This window comes from Cydia amplana, chromosome 16 (genome assembly GCF_948474715.1).
Source record: "Cydia amplana chromosome 16, ilCydAmpl1.1, whole genome shotgun sequence".
In the NCBI taxonomy this organism is placed as follows: domain Eukaryota; kingdom Metazoa; phylum Arthropoda; class Insecta; order Lepidoptera; family Tortricidae; genus Cydia; species Cydia amplana.
In genome coordinates, this window is record NC_086084.1 from 11,318,539 (window position 1) to 11,329,574 (window position 11,036).

Here is an 11,036-nt window from a genome sequence, read left to right on the forward strand (position 1 = left end):
AATGATTTTCAGACGAGCTACGGTACGACCCCAAGCTACTTATGTTCACAAAACTGTGCAAATTTCATGTAGCATTTTTGCTATTCAGATGAAACACACCTTGTTTGTGTGGCCTGTCAGTTGTTCGGAGCTGTCAACTTTTTGTTCTAACTGACAGGCCGATATCGTCCGGCGGACTGTTAATCAGTGGGCCCCTTTAGTTCTACAGAACTGCTGAGTACCAGCATCATAAAGAATCTAACGATGTTATCATATTTCCGTAAATTACCAAACTCAAAGGTTAACTGGAAGAAATCCCTTAAAGGGATAAGTTCGCCTTTGTACTGCCTATCCTGTGCCATAAATTTGTGTTTTGTGTTTTGTACAATAAAGAGTTTATACATACATACATACATAACCCCCAAATCAGCCCATATTGATCACTTCTCCCCTAGATCCTGCTCTCCGTGCTCATGCTGGTGGCCCTGGCCGCCGCTGGCGACGACGCGACCACGCCCGCCGACCCGACCACCACCGTTGCCCCCAGCAACGACACCGCGCCCGCCGCCGCTGACGCCGCTCTCGCCGACGCCGACCCCGCTCTATCCGCCGACGCCAACCAACCGCCGAACCAGACGCCCAAAGCTGCCTATAGTGAAAAACAAGGCAGCAGATAGGCTGGATTTTTACATTTGACGTTATGACGGTTTTTTGGATTGCCATGAACTCTGCATTTGGTTTAATATACATTTACTAACTTCTATTCCAACGCATGTTTTAAAAAGGTGGTTTTTTACACCTTAAGTAAAATAATTATTCCATTTCATGGCCCTTAATTCTAATTACATTTGGATCTAACGAATTGATTCTCAGTCAATTCATTAATTTTGATTTAAATGGCATTAAATTTCTTTGTGATATTAAAGTAGGTATTTAATCCTTTTTAAGGAGCTGTGGCGTTCAAAGGATCAGTATCATTCCCCTCAATACTGTCACTCTTATTCAAACTCTGTCGCTGGAACATGCTTTTGATTTATGACCTGATTTTGTTAAAGTAAGGAAAGAAGTGTGTCTTCTAGCCATATTGATGCCTTACATACGCACATTTTATTAACCAAATACGAATTAGAACATTCATGTGATTCAAACTCATTATTTAAAGAAATCATAAACGACTTTAAAAAATAATTAAGTTTATAAATAAATTATTGATAACCTTATATATTGTGTTAATTATTATCTTAACCCACCTTCGTATGAGACACCAACTTCTGTCGTGGTTGGTAACAGATTTATCTTGACCCTGTGACTTCAACACAGAGCGAAACAAAATACATAATAGTAATTTACACAGCAGAATATGTTTGACAAAATATATCCTCCGTGTCATAGTCTTTAATGGGTAATTCATTTATTTAATTTTTACTAACGATAGAATATCACTATCACCCTGTTTATTATAGGTATTCTTGGTTAGAAAATTTAACCAAAGCCATGATTTAGCCCCCTTGCATATAGGTAGGTATTCTACATAGTTGTGTACAGTTTATAAAAACGATAATAAATTACTGGACATGAACCACTAAGTACTACCTATTTAAACAAGAAATCTTAGTTTTTTTTCGAACACCTGAAACACGAACAATGTCATTGCTTTGCATGGCATGTGCTTCGGCAGAGGGGAAATAGTGCGAATGGCGACTCTCTTCCCGGTTTTTGTATGTAGTGCCACGTAGTGAGCAGTGAACGGAAGTGAGTGAGAAGTGCGACTGTGTGCACGTTTTCCTCCGCAAAAAATGACAACGATTTATACGGCAAGCTCCCTTCCGACGTGTCGGAAGCCGGTCTTGCTAGTGACGAGTACAGAGTTCTCACTGTCTCACTCAGGAATCATGTTGTCCCTTCGTAACGCATAACACAATTATTTCTTGGAGCAGTCTCAGTGACATACTGCTTGTACGGCCAAGGTGAGGAAAAAAACTAAGGCGCCTACTATTATTGCAATACCTTTGTTGTGTGTAAACAGTTTGTGGTAATGAATGTGGACTGGCCTGTGTGTGGACTAGATTACATTGATCTACCTGACAGAAAAAGACAGTATTTTTGGTCCGATCTTGTCGAAAACTTAAATATCTGGAGATTCAATGGCCCATAATTATTTTTCAAAACCAGTATCAACATGGCTTAGATCAGGTCGCTAATGCTGAGACCTTATAAGTAAAGTGGACAACGATGCTGTGATCCACCATATTTAGATCTTTAATTGCTAATTGTTAATAGGTACCTACTAGCTCGAAATGAGGTAATATAATAGGGCTGAATTAAAATTATGATTTAATCCTCAGGAAAATAGAAGTTGCAGGCGTCCATAGGCTACGGTAACCGCTTACCATCAGGCGAGCCGTATGCTTGTTTGCCAACGACGTAGCATTCAAAAAAATAATTCATAAAATAAGGACAATCGGGTTCATATTAAAATTATTTTAAAACGGGTCACTCATACGTGAGTGACCCGTTTAAAATTTAGTTATTTTCGATACAAGTACGAAAAAGAGGAAATTCGAAACGAGTGGCGATAAATTAAAACACGACCGAAGGGAGTGTTTTAAATCGACACGAGTTGCGAATTACCTATTCGCAAGTGTATCGAACAACGTTTTACAGTACATATGGCACTTTATAGTTTCGACATACGCACGAAAAGTGCTATTTTACGCACTAGTGCGGAAAAGTAGCCCCTATATGTACTGTAATAGTACATTACGATACAAGTGCGAAAATTATTAATATGTTTGAATCTCACGGGAGTTTTATACACTTAGGTTCATTGCTCTAAAAGGTAAAGGGATATATTCAGGTTTGCAGTTTGCATAAAAAAGGCAGTCGGCTGCAGCTTTTAATTTGCTTCATAAATACATAATTATATAACTTATTTACTAATGCATCATGGTCATAATTTCAAGCTTCAAGCGTGGCATGCCCTGTATGGTCGAAGGTTTACCAAACCAGTAGCAACATGCCCTAGGTCAGCGGTCGCTACTTGTCCCCATCGTCGAAGTCGTCCAAGGTCTTGGGCAGATTGGCGTCGGGCAGTTTAGGGGCGTCGGGCAGCTTGCCCAGGTCGGGCGTCTTGGGGACGCCGCCGGGGATATCCAGGGACACGGCCGCGGAGACCAGCACCAGGAGACACAGGAGTAGCTGTAACGTATTGCAAAATGAATATTGATAAACATCATATCCTGGGGATTTTGATGCAGGAATGAGTTCGTGGGTCATAGAAATTTTATGTGTACCTGTAGTTCGTGCAGAACATAATATCTCCCCAAAAATCTATAAGTATATCGACAAAAGTTGCAAATATTATTTTGGTGCTTCCAAAACCTGATAAAATAGAGAGAAAGTTGAAGTGTTCGCTAAATGTGTACATATTTTTGTTGCTGTTTTACCACTGTTTTACCAACGAATCATAAATTTGAATGGGGCTAAAAATGTGGCAAGATTCAGCAATACCTATATTTCATTCTGTTCTAACATCAAAATCATATTAAGGTGCCTTGGGATAAGATGGAATGGATTTTCGATTGGATGAGGAGTGTCGTATTGGAACCACTGTAAAACAAACAATATACAAAGGTTTTCGTTCAAAATTTGTAGTAGTAAGTAGTAAGTAGTAAGAGTGAATAATTGACTTTCCTATTCCATCAATAACACTCCGGTAACGTATGTACCTTTGAGCAAAAAACCTTCTATAAATATTTTTTGGCAAAGACTGGGGGAAGCTGAAATGGCGGCAGGATAAGACAGATACAGTTTCTTCAAAACCATTTACAAGAATGCTGTAGGTTATTGATGATAGGCAACAGATTATGATTTCGAACGTTAAAAAATCATGTAAGCCTTCCGTACAAAGTACTTTACTCTTACTCCACTGTGATATGCGGGGCGCAGTGCCTTATGCAGGTGATTTAAGGTAGTTTTTGATATAAACACATATATAATATGTTCCCCGTGAAATTTTGCTGGATAAAGACGGAAACATGTTGCTAATTTTAAAGCACGAAAAACAGCCGCAAATTTACTTAATTAATCAAGATTTCTCATAGAAATTAAAGGAGATGGGGTAAGATTGAAAATCGTCAATAGACTTTATTTATAACACCAATGACAAATTTGCTCATAGCACACGACTTAGTGCTTAATGTGGGGATTGGCTACTTAATATAAAAGTAAACAAAACATAATAGTTACCTACTTAAACTGTTTGTAAATACAATGATGAAAGTTACTTACCACAACTCGCGACATCTTCAAGAAAGGCTGTCAGAGATCCTAACACAATCCCGAGATGGATCTCACTTTTATAACAGAATGGTGCGCATACGCGTACTATGGATAATTGATAGATTAACGTTAAATGTGACGCGAAGTAGTTGTACACATTGCAGGACAACAATACGATCCAACTTCCATCGGAATGGTTGTTTGTTTGTTGAAACTCTACGTACAAATATAGTGCATAATTATGTTCCATCGTATTTTCACGGAAACGTACGAACGTGTCTTGCTATTTCAGTCAGTCTCGGTACAAAAAGTACTGAGGTTGACTGAAGTAGCATGACAAATACGAACGTTTACGAGAAAATACGATGGAAAACAATTATGCACTACATCAGTAAACATGTCGCCTCATTGGTTTTAACTATTTATTGCCAATGAGAAGAATTGGTTTTAACTATAGACCTTACCGTTACCAGTAATACTAAGTAGGTATCTAAGTACATGTTTTCTGATATATAACTCTAGAATTATTTTGTCCGAGCCGTGACACGTGAAGTGTCACACATTTATGGAGTAACTCAAGAGATTAGAGATGCTGCGATATTGGCAGTAATTAAAAATGGATTAATTACTTGTTTTGTTGAATTTTAACTCTCACGGAAAGTAAAGGCATCATAATATTTTTATATTCTAGATAGTTCCCTACTGTCATTTTATATGTAGAACAACACATAGGACAAACGAAACCTGGGCCCCTATTCGACATGTGCAACTGTCAAATTTCGCGTCATTTGAAATTCAACTGTTGAAGTTCATTTGAAGTTCATCAAGTGCTGAAGTTCATTTGGTACAAACAATAATTTAACAAAAAACAACTTTGTTTTATTATTACTTTAAGGTTTATAATGGTTTGGTTTGGTTGTCACCTAACTGTGGATTGCTAATGTCAAATTTTGACAAGTAATGATTCCAAAGGTAGACTTGGTTCTCTATGACCTTCGGCACCATCTTGGAGTTTTTGACGTGCGAAAGGGTAATTTATAGCAAAGAGTAAAACTTTTTTTTTTTCAGTACGTAAGTTTACATGAATTAATGACATCTTGTGAGCGATAGACCAACGAATGCGCTGTAGGCGATGCGGCGGCGAGTAGTGGAACTTACGTGACAATTTCCATCAATCAAAAAGGGACTACATTGCTGATGGTCGATAAAGGCTATTAATAATTGAATTTTAACAGCAAGAATGCCTTATTGACAAGCGATCTTTTTGTTGAACCCACACCTACACGTCAAATAATGCTTGCTCCACACATTCTCCTATAAACGCTCAAAATTGTAAAAAAATGAAACAATTTACTCATCAAGCCCTCTCTCAACTCAAGCTGCCTATTTCTAAACCACGTTAATAAACCACAAGTTGTACCTTAACACATTTCGTAAACCACATATTCAGAAAAGTCCGTATTTTATTACTAAGTGGAACATGAATAGCTTGTATTACTTTTTTGGCATAAAAATAATCTAAATTAGTCAAAATATTTTGACTAAATATTGCGCTACTGCTACCTACTATATAGGTACCTACTACCTTAGTAACTTGGTAACTTTGTCAGTCACCAACTATTTTGATGCTACCTACAAAGAGCATCAAAATAGTTGGCGACTGACAGGTCAGGCTCCGGTCTTGGTAAGTAATATAGTCAAATACAGTAGGTCATAAGACCTAACATTACTACCAAGACCTAAAAGTACCTATTGTTTAATATGTATCTACTCAGAGATGATTTTTAATTAAAGGAGATTAAATACATATATGTTATTCAACTACAAATAAAAAAAATTGATCTATTTCAGTTTACACATTTTTTTTCGTTTAATTTTAATAAAACATTAAAGTTTTTAAGCATTCAACTTTATTTAATTTTCTTCACTTTATTATTTTCTGATATTTAGGTAGGTATGGTGTTTCAGGTTGGTAACAGGAAATAAGAAAACCACACCTCTCCAAAAACTCTGCTGGTTCATCTGTAAGTTTAAATATGAAACATGATAAAAACACTTAAATTAAAAACTTAATGTCTGGGAGACCGAGTTTTGCTCTGGAAACATATAATAACCCAAAAATGCGCGTTTTCCCAGAGATAAAACCTAGCTAGATCGATTTTGCGCCCCCGTAAACCTCCATATAGCAAATTTCATCTAAATCCGTTTAGAGCCGTTCCCGAGATCCCCGAAATATATTATACATATAAATAAATAAATAAATATACAAGAATTGCTCGTTTAAAGGTATTAAAAACTTATAAATAAATTATTAGCCCTAAATCCTGGTAGTGAGTGTAGTGACCTACCAAGTGCGGTAGGGTGCCCTTCTGCAGGCTGGCCGCTTGCCCCGCTGGATAAGAATGCTGATCCGCATCATCAAAAGCATACAGATATAAAGCGCTTTGACAGCTCCTCATAGAGGCAACGCGCGCTAGGCCGCACGCCATAAATCTAAGCTAAAGTCTTAAATTCGAGATCATGAACATGAAATATTGTTCGCTATAATATTAAAATCATAGGTATTAGACCTATGATTTTACTATTATAGCGAAAAGTTAGCAGGAGACGGCCGTGCCGCGGTCGTGATAGGTACAGCATGCGTGGACCAGACAAGCAAACCCTGAATTATGTCCCTACCTATTTTACTATACCTTTGTTCACCATTATGTTCACCTATGTATATTTACTCTTCTTTCCAAGATAATCATCTTTTTCAAAATGTAACCCGTATAATCGGGCTGTATAATTGCCTCAATTTTTTTTACACAAAGTTGTATGTAATCTTAATTCGATAATTAATGATGTTTTACATATTTATCATATACTATTTTGCAAATTTTTCTTGGATATTACGTTGTTTATTTCGATTGACGTGTTTATTATTTTCGTTACTATGACAGCGTTTTTTTTTCTTTTTTGGCATTTACTACAGTAGCCAGTGTCATGTCGATATAAAAACACTTTAAAAATGGAAAGGTTGAGTCCTCAATACAGTGACATTATAACTCAAACAAGAACCATCCAAAGGGGGGTGGGGGAAATTTCGTTATCTGCCTCTCTATCACTCTTGCATATACGAGCGAAATTTAATGGTGGCAGATAACGAAATTGGTTTCGCGGCAGGCCCTCTTTAAACAAACCGCCTTGATTCATCAATGTTATATTTATTAGGAACAAACGTTGACTGCCGACTGTCCTGTCTTCAGCAGCGGAGTTGAAACAGTCGGCGTGGTCGAAATCGGCCGGGAGAGTATATATATATATATATATATATATATATATATTATACTACTCTTTGCTGCCCACTTCTAGCGCTGACGGTACACCGCGAAAATCAGTAAAATGCTGCAAATGGTGTTAAAGGTCTGAAAATCGGTACGTTTGATCTTTAGGACATTTGAAACAATTTGACCCGAAGCGCCAACAAATAAAAAAAAACGAGAGGAGTTATGACGTCATGTTTTTTTGTATGAAATAAAAAAAAAATGTTTAGAAACCTATCGTGTATGGTATTAAACGAAAGGGCTTTCTGAGCCAATGCTAAAAATATATCACATAGTTACATTTCAGTCATTTTGTTTAAATTATAATAAAAATAGTTTTCAAAACATACCAAGTTTGGGCTTCTCCAGATACAATACCATAATTTTTTTTTTTGTAAAATATACCTCAAATTATCCCTAATATCCTCATATCTAACCCTAATAAAGCAATTTTGAAATTATTTACATTTAGGTTTTTTTTTTAATTTTTCAATTTTACAAAGTGTAATAATAGCCCTGCCGAATTACTCAATACGAGTAATAATGTCATTCGGGTAAAATAAGAGTATTGAAACTTGCTTTTTCTACTCCCGTACTTTTATTTGTCATTTAAAGGGTCGTGCACACACCTTTAAACCCCTAACTTATAGTTATCAACACAAGTCTTTAGTCTATTCCCCAAAAAAATATTTGTGCATACACGCAGTATCTTTTTGGCACTTTTACGATACTTCGTGTAATCACCATTTAAAAAATATTGTATGGAATACATTGTTTCCAACCTAATTTTAATTGTCATTTCTGACAGATGAGTAAACCATAGACATGTTTTGGTTAATGGTACGATTATTTTCATCTTTATAGGGCTGTATCTCCTAAACCGTGCGTCGTAGCACAAAAATAATCAAATTTTCGTTCCCCTTTAAGAAACCCCTAAGTAAGATTTAAAAACACAAAAAAAGAAAAAAAAAAGAAAAAAAAAGAAAAAGACGAAGAAAAATATTTATAGGGCTGTATCTCCTAAACCGTGCGTCGTAGCGCAAAAATAATGAAATTTTCGTTCCCCTTAAGAAACCCACGCACTGAACAACCTATCACATTAGGACATGAAACAATCATCATCATCCATTTTTATTATTATTTCATTGCATTTCAAAGTAAGTGCTTGGTCGTAGAAAAAGTATTGTATGCAACGTTGTTTAACCGAGTCAAAAAATACTAGTGGCGTCTTTATTAACAATTTTCGGTTGTTGTTTGTTGTTATTGTTACTCACGCCACTCGCCTTTTTTGACCTCTCTTAAACAACAGTTGCATAAAATACTATTACATGTTCCTTTGGTAATATCTAAGCTTTAAGTAAGAAAAAGTTCAGATGAGTGGGGGGTGGAGAACTCGGGAAAGGGGGGACGTTAAAGGTGAGTTTTTTCGGTTAATTCTTTCTTAATTATTACATAGACAATTTTTACTACGACTTATAGACTCCGAGATATAAGCGACTTTCTGAAAAAAACCGTTATATATTAATTTTTTGAGAGATTCATAGATCACACTATGTAAAATTGAAAAATAAAAAAAAACCTAAATGTATATAATTTCAAAATTGCTTTATTAGGGTTAGATATGAGGATATTAGGTATAAGATTAGAGGTATATTTTACAAAAAAAATTTTACCGTATTGTATCTGGAGAATCCCAAACTTAATTGGTATGTTTTGAAAATTATTTATATTATAATTAAAAAAAAATACTGAAATGTAATGATGTGATATATGTTTGGAATCGGCTCAGAAAGCCCTTTCGTTTAATACCAAACACGATAGGTTTTTAAACAATATTTTTTTATTCCTTACAAAAAAAGATGACGTCATAACTCCTCTCGTTTTTTTTTTATTTGTTGGTGCTTCGGGTCAAATTGTTTCAAATGTTCTAAAGATCAATCGTACCGATTTTCATACCTTTAACATCATTTGCAGCATTTTACTGAATTTCTCGGTGTACCGCCAGCGCTATATAGGTATACTTGGTCAACCAGATCTTGACAGTAGAAAAAGTCGGCAATTTTGAAAAATGTAGGCGCGAAGGGATATCGTCCCATGGAAGATTTCAATTTCGTGCCTTTTTTTACTGACAAGATTTGGTTGACCAGCTATATACATATTATACTACTCTTTGCCTACGCCTTTGCTTTAAACTTTTTTTAACAAGTTTTCACAGACAATTAATAATTTGACATAGACACATCAAGGCGGTTTGTTTACAAAGGGGCCTATCGGGAAGTGCGAAAATCGAAACTCAGCTATTTGCCTCTTTATCGCTGGAATATGCAAGAGTGATAGAGAGGTTAGATAACAATATTTCTAATTTCTGACTGTATTTTTCTTTAAATATTTTCAAATATAATTAAGTTGCGTTGTTTTATCACAAAGTTAAAAAGACTTAAAAGACCACTGTCTGTATCATCACCATCAGATCAACTCGATGGTAACCATAAAAATATTGTATTGTCACCCATATTACATATTATGTACTTATGTAAATTTTCAGCTTCATTGAACACCCGAGAAGTGGGTCAAATCTAGACACGCGGTAGCGTGTCCAGCCAAGTTCAAAGAAAAAGGAACTGGCGACGCAGCAACCGTGTGTAATATTACACGAACCATTTCGAGCTACTTTTGACCCCTTCACAACTTGAAACCTACTTAACCTACACACATGAAATTTGGCACATGTATTCAAGTCCCTTAGCTTGTTCAAAATACACTATTTCATAAACATAGCTCAAACAGTTATTGATAAATTAACGTTTAAAAACCGGCATTTTTGTGACTGACTGACATATAGATCAAAAACCTAACCCACTTCCAGGTGACCTAGAAACTTAAAATTTGGCATCAAGGTAGACTATTAGGTGTATATAGAAGGAAAAATGTGAAAATTGGAAATGATTGATATTTTGATGGAAAAAAAATAATTAATACTTATAGACCAAAAACCTAACCCACTTCTAGATGACTTAGAAACTTGATATTTGGCATCAAGGTAGAATATTAGGTGCATATAGAGGGAAAAATCTGAAAACTGGAAATTATTGATATATCGATGGAAAAAAACATACTTATAGACACTGACTTAATATAATAGAAATAGACACACAAAGCAGAACAAAAACGTCAAGAAATGTGGATCCCAATAACGTTTCGCACCATTTGCATTGATGATAAAAACGCTTACGTAAATTTTGAGTCAAGATAAATGTTTCGTACAGAAAAGAGCTTAATGTCGTAAGCATTAAGTGTCATATTTGCAAACATAAGTACCAACACTGTTAAAAAATTTAGTCCGATGGCACTAAACGTGACATATTTACGTCAAACAACATCAAACGAGAATAATGAACGAATGGAGTCACTTTGGTACACTTTAATATGTATTACTGTACAGGAAAACCAATTGAAGTAATAAATAAAACA

The 11,036-nt window shown here is 35.7% G+C and overlaps 1 long non-coding RNA gene across 1 annotated transcript; it reads right to left on the bottom strand.

The window, feature by feature from the left end:
- Positions 1 to 2,862: 2,862 nt before the first annotated feature.
- LOC134655224 (uncharacterized) lies at positions 2,863 to 4,383 on the bottom strand. Its single transcript, XR_010097419.1, has 2 exons — positions 4,270 to 4,383; positions 2,863 to 3,177 (listed from the first exon to the last, which is right to left on the bottom strand). It is a non-coding gene; the product is annotated as an uncharacterized LOC134655224 (long non-coding RNA).
- Between the last annotated feature and the right edge of the window lie 6,653 nt (positions 4,384 to 11,036).